This window comes from Cynocephalus volans, chromosome 14 (genome assembly GCF_027409185.1).
Source record: "Cynocephalus volans isolate mCynVol1 chromosome 14, mCynVol1.pri, whole genome shotgun sequence".
In the NCBI taxonomy this organism is placed as follows: Eukaryota; Metazoa; Chordata; class Mammalia; order Dermoptera; family Cynocephalidae; genus Cynocephalus; species Cynocephalus volans.
Window position 1 is genome coordinate 53,459,043 of NC_084473.1, and position 23,185 is coordinate 53,482,227.

Here is a 23,185-nt window from a genome sequence, read left to right on the forward strand (position 1 = left end):
AGGATCACCTGGAAAAATTTAAACGTAAACAATCTTTATTCAGTCTACCTATTAGTTGCCTAGGAAGTGTGTTGTGGAAAGTATTTGTAAATAATTGTCAAAATGGGTTCTAGAGTGTTCTAGGGTTTCTTTGTGTTGCCTCAGTGGCCAGTGTGAGGCTAGAAGGAAGACAACGCAAGAAACTTAACAATTTTGATTTAATCAGTGTATCTCTAATGTTATTTGCCTTAAAAACTGGGGTAACAAGTAGGACTTCATGGGACTCACCTGTTAAAAAATTTCTGACAACCATTGACAGAGCCCAATTTCTCATAACAGAAGCAGTAGATCATAGGTGTTGAGGGTATAAATTTTGAAGCTAGATGGATTTTTTTGGATTCTAGCTCCAGCACTTACTAGATGTATAACATTGAACTCATATACTTTGTATCTCAATTTTTTCACGTGTAAAACGAAAAATAATAGGAAATATGTCTGTTGTGAATATTAAATGAGTTACTATGAACAGTGTTCTTAGAACATTGCCCACTGGCATTAATAGCTCAGCAAATTTTATTGCTGGTGGTAATGTTTCTATTTTTATTATGAATGTGGAGAAAACTGATTCCCAGACAGGTTGAGTAATTTCTGCCAGGTCACAAGTAGAATTTGTGGGTGATCCTGGGCTACTCTGTTGTATACTGCCAAGAAACTCCGTGACACTGGAGATGCTGAGGGACCTAGATAAATATCAAGGATACTTGAATTCCCCCCTCCCCCCGCACCACCAGGAAAACATACATTTCATTTTCTTGCCATTGTAAAGGTTAAGTTTGAAGGACAGGGAGAAAGGGAATTATGGAAAAGGTTCTATTGATACAAGTCACAAGTTTCCTGGGCGAACTTTTGTTTTAAGATCAACAAAATGTTTGTTATTAGCAGACTGAGAATCTCTGACCTAGAAATTATTATTTTTTTTCCCTGACTGGCATTTTAGCTTATTTTAGAGTGGATAATTTTGTTTTGCAGGTGTAACATACGACGTTTCCCTAAGAGCTATAATTTAGCTCATCCAAGAAATTTCAGAAATTTTTAATTTAAATGAGTAAAACTACAGATGAATGTAATTTCCATTTTTGACATAATAATATTTAATGAATAAAACAAATACATTTTATTAATGTATTTTATTTATGTCTGTGTCTTTGAGAAAGTGGTCTTGGGCTACTATGAGTAATTGAGAGCCTAGTTCCATACTCTGTAAATTACAACATATTTGACTATTTTAAATCCTATATTTTGTAGGTTTTTGAACGAAGCAGTAGAACAGCTTTTCATTCTGCTTGTATTCTCATCCCTGTGGGCAGGACCTTTCACAGACCATCATTCTTTTCTCTGCAAATGTGTGTAGCAGATGGATGATACACAGGGTTGGAAGTCAAGGTTCATCTGAGAAGGATGGCTGGTCTGGGAATAGGATTCAGACTTTCCTATTGCACCCTTACCAACTTCATGCCCATGCATCTCCCGCAGGACAGGTCCAGGTAGTTACTCAAGGATACCTCAATCCATCACTTCAGAAGTAGAGCTTATTTTCTTTCCATTTTTGTCTTTATCTTTCTGTTTTTTTGTTGTTGTTGTTATTTCTCAAGCATTTTTCATTATGTAATATAATACACTGGATGAACATATATTCTCTACTTAGATGTAAAAATATTTTGCTATATTTGCCCATAGGTGGGTGTATATGCATATCACATTTTTATTATGCTAAAATTATTCTAAAGAATGTTGCAGGAATCTTGATGCTTCTCAATTACATACTACAACATGTTTCAATGACATCCTCTTACATAATTGCAGTGTCATTATCAGAGCCTAGAAAATTAACAGATATTAAACAGAAAGAAATTATTAAATTTCTTAATATAATTTAATACCCTGCACATACTCAAATATCCTCAATTATTCCAAAAATCTTTTACAGCATTTTAAAAATCAGGATCTAAGCAAAGTTTGCATAGTACATTTAGTTATGTCCTTTTACTCTATAACAGTTTTCTTACATGTTTGTTTTTCATGATGTTGCTTTTGGTCCAAATATATTGTATAGTTACTACATTCTGGACTTGTCTAATTATTTCTCTGTGGAGATGTTTACTTTGTTTCCCTGTCTTTCCAAAATATTGCCATCTCTTTTTTGATTTATACACCAAAAATCTATACATGATTTCACAACATAAAATTTCAAAACTACTATATTTTCCAGAATTGTTTGATGATATTATTATAGAAATACTCACATGGGGCAAAATGGTATCATACAAAATTATTAAATCCATGCTAGTTATTAAAATCAACTGATATTTTACCCAAACTAGTTAGAATACCATACTTTTTTGTTACAATGTCAGAACATGCTTTGGGAATCCCTTGTCCTAGGATGTTCAAATATTTTCTTTTATGTTAAAAATTTGTAGACTACGCTTTAAAACAGAAATATCCCCATCCTACTTGTGCTGTGAACAGAGAAGATCATCAATCCTGCATATATTCTCACTTAAGGAGCTTTCAAACTTATGTGTGACCATTTTATGTCAGACTCTAATTCACATAAGAGAAGTGTGGATGCTGAAAAACATGTGTGATTCAGTATTGGTACAGACAGAAAAATTTTATCACAGTGAGATCTTATATGTTTAAATCAGGAAAGATCTAGTTGGGAAACGTCTCGGGGGAAAGGCAGTAAAATGTGTTTCTTTGCTGTCGAAATATAAATAAAGAATAAGGTAAAGAAATGCAGATATTGTGCCTATATTTAAAACTAAATGTGAATAAAGAATTGTGAATAATACTGAAAAAATTGAAAAGGCAAATTTAAGTTTAGTTATAAACTTATTTACAAGGTATATAGATCTACGTGAAATATTTTGTTTTGACCTTCTGTTAGGTGTTATATAATTGAAGGTTATCAATTTCTAGTAACAAACTTTCTCATCAATTAATGATGCCCTTATTATTTATTGATTGATCTTTTTTTAGTGCACAAATGCAGACTAAAGATAGAAGCTTCAAAGGAAAGACAAAAAACAAAAACAAAAAACCTAACATATGAACATTTTCAAATCCTCCAAAGAGGTTAAAATTTTGATTAGATAAATTGCCACTGTTCTCTTTATAAATACATACTGTCAATTATTTTCACACCAAATAACAAGAAGCAGAACTTATAGCTATAACTATGGTAATCTTTAATGAGCAGCACAAAACATGTCACACACATATTTTTTAAAAGTGTGCCACCGTAGAATTTAATTTCTATTAAAATAGTTCACAGTTACTTGAAATGTGCAGATCATTATAAAATTATCAGCAATATATCTTCATCATTTGATGAAACATGATTGTTGATCATCAAAGTAAAATACTACTTTAATCTCTAGGTGTTTAAAATTTATTTAAAAATTTTACACTGCCTCTCTGCAATATTTTAGACTTGCCATTATTTGTGTATCAAGTTAAATACAATATGTAAAATGATATCTACAGGGAAATCTTGTTGAAATATGTGTATTATAATTGTCACAAGAAAATATTCAATGCAATAAAAAAATAAAAAGTAAACAAACAGAATTATACTGTAATAATAGGCTATATCCTACTTCATTAGACAGCTCTTGTATCCACATGGATAGTAATCCAAAAGGAAGAAATATGCTATGAATTCAGGCATACATCTAATTTTTGAAAACAATCCAAACCTATCATGTTTCTCTGTAACTCTAACAAACAAGGTTATATTATACTACTCTTTGCAAGTAACCTTGCATATGGAGTGTCCTGTGAATTGTAGAAGAGTAGTAATTACTATTTTACTCAGAAAGAAGCTCCAGATAAATCTCACACATGGAAAAAACCTAACAGAATATTTAAAATTATCAGAGTTATCAAAAGCTGTAATGACTTCTGTTCAAATTTTCAGAAAACTAAAATTGGAAAATAAATAACTTTGTTTTTATTTTAATGTTTTGATTTTTAAATGGTTCATTTTTACCTAGGTAATAAAACATTTAGAGTTAAGAAATTGTCTAATAATTTTGTAATCACAGATGGATAACAGGGTAACTAATTTATGTGAAATTGTTGAGAAACAGAACACACAAATGGACAATAACCAGACCAAATATAAAAATAAAACACTGGCCTATAATCTGTAGCAACCAGTCCAGGAAATTAATATCTTCTGTACAGTAATCAGCTCAGGAAGCCAGCATGTTATCTCTAAGTCAAACTGTAGAAAGTCAGACCACTATCTCTAGCCACAATCCAAGGAGACAAACAATGAGTAAGATGCCCCATTTACAGTTAGCCCACCTTCTTCATGCTAACAGCCTCCAATCAGAATACCTGAATTCTTCCTTTTTTTCACTGTATAAAGTTTTCTCTCTCTGACTGCCTTTGAGTCTCTGCTAATCACGAGTGATCATCCTGGCTGACTCTCTTGTTTTTCTTTTTTTTCTAGCCTTTTGAGATTTAACATTAGGTTGTCTGTTTGAAGTCTTTCTATTCTTTTGATGTAGGCACTTATTGCAATGAACTTCCCTCTTAGTACTGCTTTTGCAGTATCCCATAGGTTTTGGTAAGTTGCACTTGTATTTTCATTTGTTTCAAGGAATTTTTTGATTTCCTGCTTTATTTCTTCTTTGACGCTATATTAGTCATGATTCTCCAGAGAGATAGAATCAATGAAACATGTTATAAATATATGAGGGGAATTTATTAGATGAAATAGCTCACACGATTATGGAGAAAATTCCCACAAAGGCCTTCTACAAGCTGGGTAGCAGTAGCATTGCTCAGTCCAAGTATGAAGGCCTCAAAACCAGGAAGCTAATGGTGTTTCTGGTGTAAGTCTTGGAACCCAAAAGCTGAAGAATCTCAAGCTCTGATGTCCATGGACAGGAGAGAGGAGTGTATCCTAGCTCCAGGGATAGAGAGAAAGATTTGCCTTTTTTCTCTGTTTTTTTTCTTGATGGGCTCCCTGCAGAGTGGATGGTTCCTGGCCATATTGATTGCAGATCTTTCCCACCCAGTCCACTCAGGCCCTCATGCTAATCTCTTCTGGAAACACCCTCAAGGACACACCTAGAAAGATAGCTTTCCAGGTTTCTAGGCATTCCTTAATATAATTAAGTTGATACCTAGAATTAACCTTCACAATTTCCACCCCTTGTCCACTTGGTGTCCATACTATCTCCTTAAATCATACTTAATCTTTGAATAGGACAATAGCATAATAGTTACACTTAACACGATGCAACTATCCTGCATATAATCAAAAATGCATTAATCCTTTTCCTAGAAGAGGAAGTAAAGTTCTTAGATGATATTTACTCTTCTCCCAATATCCCATGACTTAAATGCAAATATTATGATGTAATGTTAGCAATATTTAAATGCTGATATAAAGTCAATAAGTCTTATGGTACATGACAAAAAATAGGAGGAAAAAACCAAAGATAATTGCTTAATATATGTACAGTATATATACATAGAAACATATTCTTAACATGATAGGAAGGACAATTTCAATCCTTGTTCCTATAACTGGTCACTTGATTGAAGCTGGTATTTATAACTACCTTCTTCTACTATCCATTCGGTATTCCATTTGCCCTTGGTGAGCACCTCAGGTGGTCATGTTTCCTTAACCAGGTGGAGTGACCCAAACCTTCATCCTTGAAGAGTCTGGGCCATTCATAATCTTGCATGGATTTGGTTGTTGTAATTTTCCATTGACCTCAACCACAGGGCATTGTAGTACTAAGAGATGCCCTAAGGGATCTCCTGTATTCTAGACATAATCTTCCTTACTTTCATTGTGAAGTAGTAGTCCAACTTCCCCTTGGTGTCTGGGTCAATCACCCCAGTCAACACCATAACTCCTCTGTTAGTCTGTTGACTCAGAGGCATGAGGATCCCAAAGTGGCCAGGTGGCAGCCTCAACTTCCAGTTCATTGATATCATTTATGTGTCTCCTAATGGAAGCATACCTCCCTCTGGAACCAAGACCTCTTGACCTGCTGAGCATAAAGTCATGGGGAAGCAAAAATTTTGCTAGTGGGTTGCTAGGGGTAATGGTGAGTGGTACCACTTCTGTTTCTACCCTTTGATTCCTGGACCTGTGAATCCTGGCCATGGGAGAAACAGTACTATATATATGGCACTGATTTAGAGCATATACAGCCTTCTGGAGAACCTTGCCCTAGCTCTACAGAGTATTGTCACCTACTTGTTGCTGTAGGTGTGACTTTGAAAGGCCATTTCACTATTCTATCAGACCAGCTGCTTCAGGATGATGGGGAACATGGTAAGAACAGTGAATTCCATGAGCATGAGCCCATTGCCACACTTCTTTAGCTATGAAGTGAGTTCCTTGGTCAAAAACAATGTTGTGTGAAATACCATGACAGTCACTAAGGTATTGTATGAGCCCATGGATGTTAGTTTTGGTGGAAGCATTTCATGCTGGGAAGGCAAATCCATATCCAGAGTAAGTGTCTATTCCAGTAATGACAAAGCACTGTTCTTTCTATGATAGAAGCCATCCAATGTAATCAACCTGCCAATCATCCTTGAGAATGGTGCCATTTCAAGGGTTTATTGTTGGTCTCTGCTGCTGACAGGTCGGGCACTCAATGGTCACTATTGCCAGGTGAGCCTTGGTGAGTGGAAGTCCACATTGCTGAGCACATGCATGACTTCCATCCCTGCCACCATGGCTACTTTTCTCATGAGTCCACTGGGCAATGACAGTGGTGGCTGGAGAAAGAGGCTGACTAGTATGCAAAGAACGGGTCATCCTATCCTCCTGATTATTAAAGTCCTCCTCTGCTGAGGTCACCCCCTTTGATGAGCATTCACATGGGGAACACATTTCTTCACATTCTTTGTCCACTCAGAGAGGTCTATCCACATACCTCTTTCCCAAATTTCTTTCTCACTAATTTTCCAAACATGTTACTTCCAAGTCCCTGACCATCCAGACAAATCATCAGCTACAACCCATGAGTTGGTATGTAATCACACATATGACCATTTCTCTTTCCAAGCAAAGTGCACTGCCCAAAGTTCTGCCCATAGAGAATATTTCCCCTCACCACTGTCCTTCAGGTGTGTCCAAGAAAGGAGCTGTAGCACTGTAGCTGTCCACTTCCAGGTGGTGCCTGCATATCATGCAGAACCATCTGTAAACCAGGTCCTAGCCTTCTCTTCTTCTGTCACCTGATCATAGGGTATGTCTCATGAGGCCATAAGTGCAGGCTGGGAGAGAGAAGGCAATGTGGCCGAAGTAGGAGCCATGGGCATTTGGGCCACTTCTTCACTAACTTACTTGTACCTTCAGGATCTGTTTGGGCCTGATCACATACATACCATTTCCATTTGATGATAGAGTGCTGCCGTGAACACCTAGTCTTATGTTTGCTGTGTCAGATAGCATCCAGTTCATGATGGACAGCTCAGGTCGCATGATAACTTGGTGGCCCATATTCAAAGAGTCAATTTCCACTAAGGCTGAGTAGTAGGAGAAGAGCTGTTTTTCAAAAGGAGAGTACTTATCTTCAGATGATGGCAGGGTCTTTCTCCAAAATCCTAATGATCTCCACTGTGATTCACCCATAGAGGACTGATGAAGGTTTCAAACAACATCCCTATCTGTCCCTGACACTTCAAGACTATTGGGTCTACTGGATTATATGGCCCAAAGGGCAAAACAGCATGCACAGTAGCCTAGACCTCTTGCAGAGTTTTCACCTGTTCTGTGCTCCACTCAAAAGTAGTAGCATTTTAGGTCACTTGATAGGTGAGCCAGAGTAATACACCCAGAGGAGGAATGTGTTACCTCCAGAATCCAAATAGGCCCACTAGGCATTGTACCTCTTTTTTGGTTATAGTAGAGGCCACATGTGACAACTTATCCTTAACCTTAGAAGGGCTATCTCAACACGCCTCACACCATTGAACCCCTAGAAATTTAACTGAGGTATAATGACTCTGAATCTTAGTCATATTTATTTCACATTCTCTGACATGCAAATGTCTTACCAATAAGTCCAGTGTAGTTGCTATTTCATGCTCACTAGGTCCAATCAGCATAATGTCGTCAATGTAATGGACCAATGTAATGTCTTGTGGAAGGGAAAGGTGATCAAGAACCCTGTGAACTAAATTGTGACATAGGGCTGCAGAGTTGATATACCCCTGAGGTAGTACAGTGAAGGTGTACTGCTGGCCTTGCCAGTTGAAAGATAACTGCTTCTGGTAGGCCTTATGGACAGGAATTGAGAAAAAAGCATTTGCCAGATCAATAGCTACACACCAGGTATCCAGAGATGTGTTAATTTGTTCAAGCAATGAAACCACATCTTTTACAGCAGGTGCAACTGGAGTCACCACTTGGTTAAACTTGTGATAGTCCACTGTAGTTCTCCAGGAACCATCTATCTTCTTCACAGGCCAAATAGGAGAGTTGAATGGGGATGTGGTGGGAATCACCACCCCTACCTCTTTCAAGTCCTTGATAGTATCATTAATCTCTGCAGTCCCTCAAAGGATGTGAAATTGTTTATGATTTACTACTTTCCTAGGTAGAGGCAGCTCTAATGGCTTCCATTTGTCCTTTCCCACCATAGTAGTCCACACTTCACAGGTCAGAGAACCAATGTGGGGATTCTGCCAGCTGCTAGGTATGTGTATTCCAATTATACATTTGGAATGGGAGAAATAACCACAGGATGGGTTCAGAGACCCACTGGACTCACAGTGAGACAGAACTGGGCTAAGACTGCATTAATCACCAGACTCCCATAGCCCCTATCTAACTGGAGGGCCAATGTGATGTTTGGGTCTCCTGGAATCAAGGTCAATTCAGATCTAGTGTCTAGTAGTCCCTCAAAGGTCTGATTATTTCCCTTTCCCCAATGCACAATTACTCTGGTAAAAGGCCATAGATCCCCTTGGGGAAGGATGAAAGAAATATTAATAGTATAGATTTTTGGTATTGTACCAAAGTCCTTCCTCCAGGGGACCTGGCCACCACTTCATTGAAGGGGTTCTGAGTCTATAAACTGGCTTGTCTGGGAATTGATTGAGGGCCTGTAACTCTCTGTTTTTATGATTTGAGTTAGACTTTTGTTCACTTGATCTGCTTATACAGATCAAGTAAGAATTTAGTAGGCTTCTTATCTATTTTACTTATAGAAACATTGTGATTAACCAACCCCATAGATCTATACGAGTCAGATTATTCTGATTGCTGCTTTGCCTCTGCTGTCCATCATGGTGACTACACCCACCTTGACTTTCTTGGTTGAGTGCCACACTTCGTCCCTGCCATCTGGAATCCAATCAGTCCCATTGGATTTAAGTATTCTGATTGCCTGACCATAGTTCCCACTGTAAGGTCCAGTCTACAGAGAAGAACACTCACAGGGCTCTTCAGGGATGCTGGGGCTCTGCTCACAAACCTGTTTCTCAAGGTACTGGTAAAAGGTATGTCTTGTGGAGCCTCCCAGTGTTGGTGAGTAGGTTTTATGTGACAGATCTACTCCAGCATTCCAATCTCCCTAAGGCTTCGAATCCTTTCCTCTACAGTTAACCAACGGAGATCAGGCATCTCTAACTCACTCACAGTGGGACATCTTTTTATCCATATTTGAACCAACCAACCAAACAAACTGTTACACCTTTCTTAACTTCTCAAGCTGTGACATTAAATGCAGAATCTTTGCTTAGCGGGCACATATAAATAAATTTGGCCTGGTCCAACATTATGCTCCTTCCACCACTTTCCCACACCCTTAATATGCATTCTCATCATATTCTCCCAGTTTCTGCTTGTATGAAGTAAAAAGCTCATTTAGATCTTTTGGAGTGTAATGCATCTCCTCATGGGTCAGAGACTTTAGGGGTCTCACCTCACCTTTAGGGGTCTGCTGGGCCTTGAGTCTAGTTATAGGTCTAGAATCAAAGATGGGTGGTGGGGGTGGGACCTGAGGAAGATCAGCATTGCCTTGCTCAGTAACTGCCTCAGGGGAGGCCACAGCTGTGTCATTAGGCAATACAGAGTTAACCCCTCAGGCAGAGGTGGAAAAGCCAATGTCTCTGGGGATGGGAGTGGGGAGTTCATTTTGGCAAACAAGACTCAGTGCAATTTAGTGGTTCCATGTTCTGAGCCTCATCAGGGTCTTCATACATGTCCCCATCCCAACTTAAAGGATCCCATTCTTTCCCAACCAATGCCCTAATTTTAATAGTAGATACCCTGCGAGGCTGATAATTCAACTGCCTCTGTAGTTCAGACAATCTTATGATGAGGTTTCGTGTTTGACTTTTGGCAATTTCAGCCCTGTGGGTATGGGAGAGAAGATTCTGACCTAAAGCATACTTAGAAACTTTTAGGTGATGTATGTGGTGCTTGAACAGAGAATTCGCATCCCTGAGCTCTTTGATTTCTTTCCTCACGTTGTCCAGCGATGCTAGAAACAACCAGCCAATGTCATTATATTCTCTGTATTTCCACAAATTCTCAAAGGTATTATATAGACAGTCACTGAATCCCTTGCCTTTTACAAGCAGTGAATCTGGAGTATCAAATGGATTTATTTTACGTATCTGTTTAAACAGGTCATGCCATGGACTATCAGTTTTCTCTGTATTATTAGAAGTTGAGATTTAGCATTTTTAGGTTTAATGCCTTGAAACCAATGAAAGAAATTCATTTTTAAGACTCTGTTTCTCTAGAACCACTCCTAGTATCAAAATCTGTATGAGTCGGGGTTCTCCAGAAAGAATCTGGAATTAATAGGCTATGTAATAAATATATGTGAAGGGATTTATTAGGGGAATTAGCTCACATGATTGTGAAGAAAAGTCCCACAATAGGCCATCTGCAATCTGGATGCCAGTAGCATGGCTCAGTCCAAGTCCAAAGGTCTCAAAACCAGAAAGCTGATGGTGTTCTTAGTGTAAGTCTTTCGAATGCTAAAGCAGAAGAGTCTTGAGCTCTGATGTCCAGAGACAGGACAGAAGAGTGTATCCCAGCTCCAACAGATAGAGAGTTATTTGCTTTTTTTCCTCCCTTTTTAGTATTCTCTGAGGCTCCCAGTGGATTGTATTGTTCCTGCTCATATTGAGCATGGATCTTTCTTATCCAGTCCACTCAGGGTCTCATGCTAAGCTCTTTTGGAAACACCCTTATAGACTCACCTAAAAAGATAGCTTTACCAGGTTTCTCAGCATTCCTTAATCTAATCAAGTTGACATCTAGAATTAGCCTTCACAGAGCCACTGTTCTTTCAGGAGCATGTTGTTTAACTTCCATGAATTTGTATCGTTTTTAATTTTTGTTGCTAGTTCTTTTCAAGGAAAAGTTAACAAAAATGTTTTTGTTTTTTGACAAATGATAACTACTGCTTTCAGTTTAGGATTGTTTATATGCAGACATTATGCCTTTCTGAATTTCTATAATGTATTTTAAATTACCTGAAAATGTTGAGAGTAGAAATGACTATATCATCCCATTCAAAATTTAACATTGTGATAAAGAATAATCATCGAAGTGCCTTGGACATCCAGAAGGAATTTAGACTGTGGACAACATCATTGGAAGCAAATTAAGATTGAAACCACATTTCTTTTTTAATTAACAAAAGTATTGTAAATGGAAAGTGTAGTCAAAATCTCTAATCTTAGGAGAAAGTGAATGGAGTTTCAGAAAGATTTAATAGACTGTACAACACAACAGTTCTTTAGAGTCCCATCCTGAAACTACTGCTCTATATTGTTAAGACATTTACTACATAGCTTGCAATGGTAGAGAGAGATCCTTTAATTCTCTTCTTAGTCTATATAGATGTGGGCATTATCAGGGAAATGAGGGTGTTTCAAATGATCTTTAATTAGCTGCGTCTACATATCCAAGTTAACATCACAGTATAACATTTACCAGGCAAGAGGCCAGTACCAGAGAAATAAAACAATGTCCTTATATGACAATGAACAACAAAAGTAAAAATGATACCTTCAAAAGAGTTAATAGCTGCATACATGGTGGAAATGGCATAAAATGCATTGAACATGATGTTTGTTTCATTTCTTTTTTCCCTGCTGTTCATTTTAAACAGTGCCTTTTCAGAGTGGTATTTTGACTTTTTTTTCTTAAAAAAAGAGATACAATCCTTAATGTCTACAGAAAGGTTTATGTTATAGTGCAATTGTTAATGAAGTGTTTATTCTCTGCCTAATGAAGATGAACTGTACATAATTACCAATTTTTATTGCACAGTTTGGATGTCTTTTATTTCTTTCTCTTGCCTGATTGTTCTGGCTAGTATTTCTAATACTATGTCAAATAGGACTGGTGAAAGCACAAACGGCTAACAGACAAATGAAAAACTGTTCAACATCACTCAGCATCAGGGAGATGCAAATCAAAACCACATTAATATATCATTTCACCCAAGTTAAACTGGCTACTATCAAATAGGCTGAGAACAACAAATGCCAGTGAGGATGTGGAGAAAGGGGAACCATCCTAGACTGTTGGTGGGACTGTAAACTTTTGCAGCCATTATGGAAATGGTATGGAGTTTCTTCAGACAACCAGGGATGAAGCTGACATATGATCCAGCAATTCCACTGCTGGGTATATGCCCATAGGTGTGAAAAGCATGATGTCGAAGAGATACCTGCACCCCCATTTTTATTGCAGCTCTATTTGCAATAGCTATGAGCTGGAAACAACCTAAATGTCCATCGTCAGACAACTGGATAAGGAAAATGTGGTACATATACATAATGCAATACTACTCTGCCATAAAAAAGAATGAAACTTTGCCATGTGCAGTAATGGGGATGAATTTAGTGAAAGTCATTTAAATGAAATAAGCCATGCATAGGAAGAGAAATACTATATGTCTTCACTCATAACTGGGAGCTAAAAAATAAACATAAAAGAAAGAGAGAAAGAAAGAAAGAAAGGACTAAAGAAAGAAAGTTACAACAATCACTGTAACACATTGAAGTTTCAAAAGGAGAACTGAGGTTACTGGAGGAGGGGTGGGGGAAGGGAGGAATTAGTAAAGGGCCATGAAAACTGACGATATTGTATATTCTTGAATACAATAATTTTTCTGATTTGAGGATCACATATTGCACAGTTATTGATATTCAACACTGTGTTACAGGGATATGTACAATCAACCATGTTACAATAAAAATAAAAATTAAAAAAATAGATATAAAAAAAGAGAAAGTGGGCATGCTTCTATTTTTCCTGTTTTTAAAGGGAAAGCTTCCAGCTTTTCCCCATTCAAGATGATGCAAGCTGTAGGTTTGTCAGAAATCGCTTTTATTGTGTTGAGATACTTTCTTTCTATGCCTCATTTGTTGAGAGTCTTTATCATGAAGGGATGGAGAATTTTGTCAAATGAGTTTTTCTGTGTTTATTGAGGTGATCATATTTTTTTCCATCATTTTGTTGATGTGGTGTATCATGTTTATTGATTTGCATATGTTGACCCATCCTTGCAACCCTGGATTGAATCCCACTTGATCATGATGTGTAATCTGCTTGCTAGTATTTTGTTAAGAATTTTTGCATCTGTGTTCATCAAGGATATTGGCCTTCAGTTATCTCTTTGTGTGGCTGTTTGTCTTTGCCTGAATTTGGTATCAGGTTGATGAAAATGGTGCTGGGAAAACTGAATATCCATGTCTAGAAAAAAATGAAACTAGACCCCTATCTCTCGCCATATACCAAAGTCACATCAAAATGGGTTTAAAACTTAAATATAATATCTGAAACTATAAAGTTCCTAGAAAGGGAAACACTTTGTGAGGTAGCAGTGGGAAAAGAATTTATGATTAAGGCCTCAAAAGCACAGGCAACAAAAGAAAAAATAAATGGGACTATATCAAAATAAAAAACTTCTGCATAGTAAAAGAAACAATCAACAGAGTGAAAAGACAACCTACAGAATGGGAGAAAATATTTTCAAAGTACACATTCAGCAAGGGATTAATATCCAGAATATACAAGGGAACTCAAACAACTTAATCATCATCATCATCATCATCATCATCACCATCTGATTAAAAAATGGGCAAAGGAACTAAACAGACATTTTTCAAATGAGGACATAGAAAGGGCCAACAAGCATTGTAAAATATGCTTAACATCACTAACCATCAGAGAAATGCAAATCAAAACTATATTGAGATATCATCCCACCCCAGTTAGATTGGCTATTATCAAAAAGAGAGAAAATAACACATGCTGGTGAGGATGTGGAGAAAGTGGAAGTCTTCTACACTGTTGGTAGGACTATAAATTAGCACAGCCATTATGGAAAACAATAGGGAGTTTTCTCAAACAACTACAGATAAAACTACCATATGATCCAGCAAACCCACTTCTGGGTATATACCCTGAGGAATGGAAATTATCATGTCAAAGGGATTCCCACACTCCCATGTTTATAACAGCTTTGTTTATAGTAGCCAAGATATGGCACCAACCTAAATGTCCATCAACAGTTGACTGGATAAGGAAAATGTGTTATATATACACAATGGAATACTACTCAGCCATAAAGAGGAATGAAATTTTGCCATTTACAGCAACATGGATGAGCTTGGAGAAAATTATGTTAAATGAAATAAACCAAGCACAGAAAGAGAAATACCGCATGTTCTCACTCATAACTGGGAGCTAAAAAAGGAAGGAAAGAAGGAAAAAAAGGACGAAGGAAGAAAGATTGAACTTTCAGGAGAGAGCAGAACTGTGATTACTAGAGTTGTAGAGCTAGGAAAGGAAGAGGGAGAGGGGGATAATGAGAGGTTCATTAATGGACACAAAAAGATAAGAAAAATAAGTTCTATGGGTATACAGTTGAGCTAGGCAGCTGTAATTAACATTAACTTACTGCATGCAATCAAATGGCTTGAAGTTAAGAGATTGAATTTCCTCTCATCAACTCTGCCCCACAAATATGTACAATCAATACATCTCAATAAAATTTTCTTATTGTATAGATGTATGACTTCATCAGAAGAGTTTAGACATTTTATTGAAATAAACATCAGAGCTATTTACTAGGACTCCACCACAGGAAAGAAATCAAGAGCAGAATTACAGTAGAAGATTAAAACAGGTTTAATGTAATAGATAAGAAATACATACTTAGCAGAGAAAGTGTGGTCTAGCTCCAGAGGCTGAGGAGAGCTCACACCAAGTTTAATGTAAAAGTTAGAAATACACACTTAAAGTTTGGTACAGAGTGCAGGATGGCTCGAGAAGGTGAGCAGCTGCTTGCTGAAAGTCAGCTTGATACAAAAAGAAAGCATATGCACCTCAGCTGGTGAAGTGAGGGTTGGTCCCATGAAAGTGAGCAACAACCCCACCTTTTGCCAGATTCCTCTTTTATAGTTTTTTAAATCAAATACATATTCATGCTATCTAATGAATATTCAGTTAAAGGGGGGGTCACATTCAGTTATGTAACATTGTTTTGCACATGCTCAGTTGGTTTCCTTTTATGGCATATTCATTGGTCAAATTCTACCACATATTCTAAACGCATTCTAGAATATTCTGTGCTCATCAGCACCTCTAGTAGAAGGTCATTCAAAGGATGAATTCCACTTTACTGAGCATTCTTGGCTACTAGGGTTATATAACATCTTTTCACTTAGCATGTCCCGCCACTGGACTTGCATAAGTCAGTCCCCTGAGGTCTCAATTTCCGCATGTTGGTGCCAAAAATAGGTCCAGCAAGCACAGAGACTTTCCTCTAGGGGAGGGCCTAGGGGAGGGGCCTGAGATCTTCAGGAGTGGCTTGAAACCCAGAGGTGCATCCTGAAACCTGAACTGTGGGAAACTGAACACGTATTCATGTTAGAAATAATTCATTACATTATACATAATGCTAGAAATAATTCCTTTAGTCATTGTATTTTTCTTCTACATTTCAACTTGACTATGTATAGGGCACAAGACTGAATATTGTTACAAGGATGACATTTTTAACAAACCAAATATTCAAAAATATTGGCAATGAAATAAGCATATATGAAAAATACAATAGGTAAAGAAGCCTTCTTCGGCTATAAGTTTGGAGGTCATGCTATTTGCTTTATGAAAACTAGTTATTCACTAACTTCGGAAACATAAAACCTTTGTAAAGCATACATATTCACTATATAAAGTACAAGTTACTAGTCAATCTTTTTAACCTCCACATATAGATGGTAAAGTAATTTTATATACTAATATTTCTCCCAAATCATAAGATGCATAAAAGTAATCTTATATAATTTTATATGAAAGACATAATTATTTCAAGTCCAATAATTCACAGTTTCTTTCTGTCAGCAGTTCTTCTCTGAAAATATTGTCCTAAATGAAAAGGTGCGATCATATAAACCTTATAAAATATAATATATGGAATATGTTATGCATTTTTCCAACTGTAATAGGCAGTACATAAACATGTATGGAACAATATATTTGCTATTATTTCTTTCATTATATATGACAAATTTATTTCCCCCTTTACAGCTAGTATAAGTGTTTTTATAAATGGTAAAAAATTTTATACAAATAATTTTGAGAGTTTTAGCATGGTTTCTATGGCTATATAAAATACCTTACTGGTATAGTTTTAACATAATCTAGAAAAATCTAGTCACTGTTTTATATTACTATCATGCACAATATTTATTTGACTTGAATTACCAAGAACTATACTCTTAAAGTTTAGAAAGACATAGTTTTTAACAAGTACATATACCATAGCCCTTTTGATAATTTAAAATATTTCTGTGAAATATTTTTATTCTTCTATTTCTTTTTCTCTTTTCCTTTTGTTTATTCTCTTGTCTTTTTCTTATTTTTTTTTTCTTTATCTATCTTTCTTTTCTGGATATGAGAGTTAAATTGTGAAATGTCAGTGCAGGATAAAGATAAGACGTGTAGGTCCTAGAACTGATGTATTGAAAGTGTGACAACTGTATTTCTATCATAGATCTGGGCTGTTTATTATAGAACCATTTAACAATTGTATATGAAAAAGCTCTGTTCTGCTCTGAGATCACTTCCCATCTTCTCTTCTCTTTTTCCTATATCTTCAGAGATTTATGCATATGTGTTTGAAGAAAAATAAAGGAACACCTAAATTAGTAAAGAATCAAAATTGTTTTACTGTTATTAGTGCCTTAGAAGGTGAGTGATACAGGCCAAGTTAAGGAAAGAGCAAAAATAAAAGCTCATTGCTGCAACAAGTAGGATGTTGGATGCTGCTGTACCCAGACTTGGCCTCCAGGGTATATGTGTCTACTAGTATCTAAGATATAGAGAAAAGCCCTCCTCATGCACAGTTAAGAAGAGTATCATTTGAATGTGAAAAAGTGATCCTGAAGCCAGAGAGAATGAGGACTTCAGGAAAGAAGGGATTTGAGATTATCCAGTTATTACCTGGTGGAGAGAGAAAGAGAGGAGAACAGAAAAGTCTAAGGCAGTGGTTCCCGAGCATGGCTACCCATTACCATCACCTGGGAAGCTTTAAAAATAATCCCTATGCTCAAGTCCCACACCAGACCAATTAAGTTACAATTTCTGGGGTGAGTGCTTGGAATCAGTCTTTTATAAAGTCTACGTAAATAATTGCAACGTCCAGCTAAAGCTAAAACCAGCTTAGAGACCATTCGCCAAAATTGATATCACGCCATTTCAGAGGATAGTATGTACACATTTGTTGTTAGTAAATTTGACACGATTATTAGTGAATTTTATCTGGTTTGTTTTGCTATGCTTTGTTTCTGAAAGTGATTTTTATCTGGACATCTGGATGAATGAGGGTATATTTGGCTGAAGGTAACCACAATTTATTTAATTTGTTGACTTTGCTGCCCTACTATAACAGTTATATTTCATTGAAGTACAAGGGATTTGATTACATCTTACACATATATATATTTGAATTATCCCCCAAATTCTACTCACTGATACAATCATGGAGTACAGCAAAATAGTCTACTTAGTGTATAATGTAATGTCTGCCATTGAATAATTCAGAACTTCTTTATGGGTGAAAGGGTTGCAGTTTTGCTGCAAGACATTGATTCCCTCAGTCTTCTCAGAGACAGGGTAGAGTTGTGGGTATCTGGAGATCCCTGACCTTTGTCTGTAAACAATTTCATCTATGACTCTTTCAAGCTCAGCATAATCAGAAAATTCTGAAAACAAAACTCATGGTCAACAGGTAGAGTGCAGTAAGAGCAATATCCTGCATTTGCTACCCTCCTATACAATTAGCAAGGACAAATAGATCTTTCATCTGAACGTCTACCTTAGCTACAGCTACAGAGAGTCTAGCTGCACATTGTGCACAATGGGCCTGATGAAATGCTGAAGAATAGAAAGGTATTCCAGAAGCGTGGTATGCGGGCAAAGGTTAGGCTGATGGGGGAGATGGCAATGAGGGGAGTATAGATCTCAGCAGCAGTCAATTTTAATTTTAGTTCACATGTATAAAATATATATGTGTGTGGACATATAATAAAATAAAATATATTGCTTTTCACTAGGGTCTATATAAAAGACTCCAAATTTCTTCCAGTTTTCATCAGTAGTACACAGGAATATTATCATTTTCTGTGCGCCATGTCATGAAAAAAATGTGGAAGCAATCAGAAGTACTATGAACAGCACAGATTGGCACACAGTCAAGGGGACAGAGCTGTTGCATGTCTTGATCATAATTCCACATCGTATATTTAAAAGTCACTTCATCTTCTTTCTACTATGACACCACTGCCCAGCTTCTCCTCTTTGGCTTTTGGAGGACCAATGGACTGAGCACCTCACCGATTCTTGGTTTTAATGAGTATCCAATTTATAATGCTCATCAAATTAATCTAGGGAGACAAAGAATTAACTGGTATATGATAAGAAATGGCATACTTGTATACATATTGTGTAATTTAAATAAGTAAAATAAAATATATAATAAATTTGGAAGAATATTCTGTAGTGACTAGATATTTGAAAGTAAGACAATAAGCAACCACAGATGCAATCCCATTTGTAAATTCATTTCCTCTCAATCTCACCTAAGTTAAACTGATAAGTATAGAAAACTTTTCTGAATTAACTTGGAATAGCATCATTATCAAAACTACAAACTGGATCATACACAAAGTTGTATAAAACATGGGCAATGATTTGTTTTTCCCAGACACATTCTACTTAACAGGCAGAAACAAATTTACTAAAATAAAAGTTGAAACCATGTAAAGCCTTTAATTGTCTTCTAAAGACCTTGTCATTTGCATTTTATTTCTCTACAGAAATTGGCCTGTTATTGTGTACACAATCTAAGGCTTCCTCAATTGTGTCAGTTAACATCTAGTCCTCCAAAAAACAAAAAGGTGTTCAAGTCTGGATTTATGCCTTCTCTTTTGATGCCTAATTCATTCCTTCTGTGACTCCTTCAATAGTTAGGACCCTACTATCTAGGAGGCCTTTACTAGCAAAACCAGCTTTGAGGAAAGGACACCAAATTAGTCATAAACACATTTGATTTTTGTCATTGCCATTCACCATGTAAAAGTCTATCCCCAAAAAGGAAAAAAAAAAAAAATAATGCACCCTTTAAAAGAAGTCACACTTAAGTAAAAATTGCAATTAAAAACATTCTATAGAGAGCTTTCTTTAAATTTAAATTCCATGGATGTCTTGGACCAATAATTCAGAAAAATAGAAAAGTACATATTTATTCAAGAAATATATGGCAAGAGTTTATTGTTTAAGAGTAAAATGTCAGAATCTATAGGTCTAAAGATTGTTAAATGTAACCTATAATCAATTTAAATACACATTTTAGTCAATAATATTTTGTCATCTTGACAAATTTTATTAAAAAGTTTGAAATATGGAAAATTGATTTGGTTACAGATAAATCATGCTGCTCATGTAAAAATTCTAGAAATTACTTCTGTGGAAAAAAGTAAAACATTCTTTCCAGCCAAAAAATTATTTCAGACAGGAGCCTTTCTTTTCAAACTACTTTAGAATATTTCACATATTTTGCTAATGTGAAGAAAAATCTTTCAATAAGTGCATTTTTATGAGACAGAAACTGAATGTATAGACTATTTCCTAAGCAACATATTTCCAGATTCTTAAAAAGAGCCACAAATTCCTGATATATAATAAGCTAGTTGTTTGCACTAAAACCCCCAAGAACATTAAAAGGTAATTGATAATTTTCATTCTCAAAAAATAAAATTAACAGTCACCCACCAACATTTTGTCTTCACAAAATAATATCATACAGTGAATAGAATATAAGTCGATTGTGCCATGCACTTGGTAGGAGAAATAAAAGGTAAAATTAGATAATCTAAAAATTAGCAGCACTATCATTCTATCAATTTGGCACTTAAAAAAATAAATTGTGAAGTAAATCTTGAGTATTACTGAAGGCTCAGATGGTAGCTTTCATGGTATAAATACTTTTTTTTTTCTGTCTTCATAGTGATTATAAACCTGGTGATCTTTCAAATGCATGAACAGCTGAGCTAGTCAATCAATTCTCCTTGGATAGCTGGGAAATACCATTACTCACTGATCAAAGGTATTTCCTTCTCAGCAAATCTCAACTGCATGTCAACTATTCAACAATTGATTTCATCAATTACTTTTCAGGTGGAGAAAAATGTATGTTCCTTATGCATTAGTCATCCAGTTAAGAAAACACTTTTTATTTCATTTTTAAAGCTTCATTCTTCTAGATGTGAGATCTATAATTCAGTAAGGTATATTACCATTTTGATGAATCAGAAATAATTATTTTTAATTATTCATAAATATTTTATTTTGATTTCAAAATGATTTTTACAATAGATCTTTAAGAAAATATTCATTAAAACATAATTCTCTCTAAGGATTTAAAAAAAATTATTCTGAACACAATGGAAAACTTAGAAAATTATTTATGTGATTAAAAATATTTCGAGAGTTTTTATCTTCATGATTGAGCCCAAAGTATTATTTTGACTGGAATTACCTAGATATTGACCTTAATTCTTTATTCTTATCTAGCTATGGTTGACCTACATTGTGCTACATAGTTTGTCTAAATCTAGCATATAATAGCATAATCCTTCTCTTCATATGTGACAAGCACACTTAGAAAAATGTGTGTGGTTTCCTAAAGCAATAATTGAATGATTTTTTTTCCATAACCGTATGGGCTAACACATATATAGGGTGTAATGATGTTTTATGCAATATATAGGTACACATAATATCAATGTGAAGCAGATTCAGAAATAAAATTCCTGTGCTTTACGCTTTCCTTTTAAAAGATCATGCACCCAAATATCTTTTTTTAAAGAAGTATGGTTTGTGTATGTCTGCCACTATTTCAATTCCACATTCAGTTAACCTCATCCTTTGATTAACGTTATGAAATTACAGAACAATATAGTGCCACAAATTACAGATAGTTTTCTTAAAAATGTGTCTAATCATTCGATTAGATATTGATTTTCAAATTTAAGGTGATTATTAAACTATTAATTCCTCCCTTATGACCCAGAATCTATCCTAAGCATCTGAAAGCTATTTGGTTTTGGACCACCTCATTCAATTAAATTTCATAAACACAAGTGCACACCTCAATATGTGCCAGATTCTATAAATTATATGGAATCTTTGGCCTAAAAGTATCATAATGAAGAGAGATAGACTTAAAATTACATGGCAAATTTAAAATTGTTTAGCAATTATATTTATGACACACATCTATGTGATTTGCTAATACTACCTAGTATTCAAAATAATGCTGTAAGGAAGGCAATTTTACTATAATTTTACAGATGATTTTGAGTAACTTGTGCAAGCTCGACATACTGCTACGTATGAGAACTGAAATGTGAATCCAGGTTGTGTTGATTCCATGATCCACGGTCCAATATTGTGCTTTTCTGCTTCACTGATATGTTCCAAATGTGAAATGAATCCAGGGAGTTCATTTGGAGCAACTTATTTTTACTTGAATTGCCATGCAAGGGGTGAAGGTTTTCTTCTCAGTTGGTGCTGGATTTCTCATCCTCATTGTAAACACTTGGAAGGATCTTCCAGGAGAGTGGAAGTCAGAGTAAAAATAACCATTCTAAAGGATCATAATTACTATAACTAGGCAATTATTTCCAATACAAAGGTTATTTACTTATGTAAAGTGCATTCTGGTTAGCCACATATAAAGTATATAGACACAGGATAAGTCCTGACTGAAAGTGTGCTGTGACCATATTCTGTTTTTGTACTAGCTGCTAATATTGAATGAGCCTGTACAGATGTAAGAATTGGGGTCTTCATTTGGACGAGGAATGAGCCAGAGAGTCTTGAAATATAAAGTAGTAAAGAGTAAAGTATGTCTGCATAATAAAAATGTAGTTGCAGCCACCCATCAATTGGACACACAATTTCGGTGTAGTTTGAGCACAAAGTTGGAGTAGAACTCATATATTTAGCCCCAAGATACTTCAGGCCCTTCTACAAATCTTTCAACCTCTTTTCCTTCTCAAAAATGCATGATATACTATATAACTGTCTATTTTAGACACTGAGGAATATACTAAAAAGCATATGTACTTCACAGGGCCTGGTTTTCCAAAGTCTTGCAGTTCCAAATATTGACCTTGCAAGGACAGGAAATTTTCCTCAGGCTATAAGTCTCTGATGTAAGATAAAGATTTGTGGCACAGCAAGGTTGCTGGTTCAAAGACAGACAAGTTATTAATTGATATGTAAAGTTACTTAAAAGCTGCTAGAGGGAAAAGGAATGTTTGCTAAATCAAGCCTTTGTTAGTGGATCACTTAATTGCCTAACAGAAAGTCATCTGACTTGTTTTTACTGAATGTTACCAGCTTCTATTGTAAAACTTGTTAAACTGTATTTAGCAAAACCCCACCTATGTCTCTTCCTGTAACTTGCTGGTCTGGAGAATAAATGCAGGAAGAGAGCCCCAATTTGTGGTTAATTTCCCATATGGAAGAAATGCCTTGTGCTTGAGGAATTTCTGGGATATTAACCCCTTTCTGGGGCTTCTCACTGCTCAAAAGAGATGGGCTTTG

General features: G+C 35.9%; 1 pseudogene; it reads right to left on the reverse strand.

The window, feature by feature from the left end:
* The window catches only part of LOC134362518 (uncharacterized), a 47,795-nt pseudogene that overhangs the window by 4,070 nt on the left and 20,540 nt on the right, over positions 1-23,185 (reverse strand).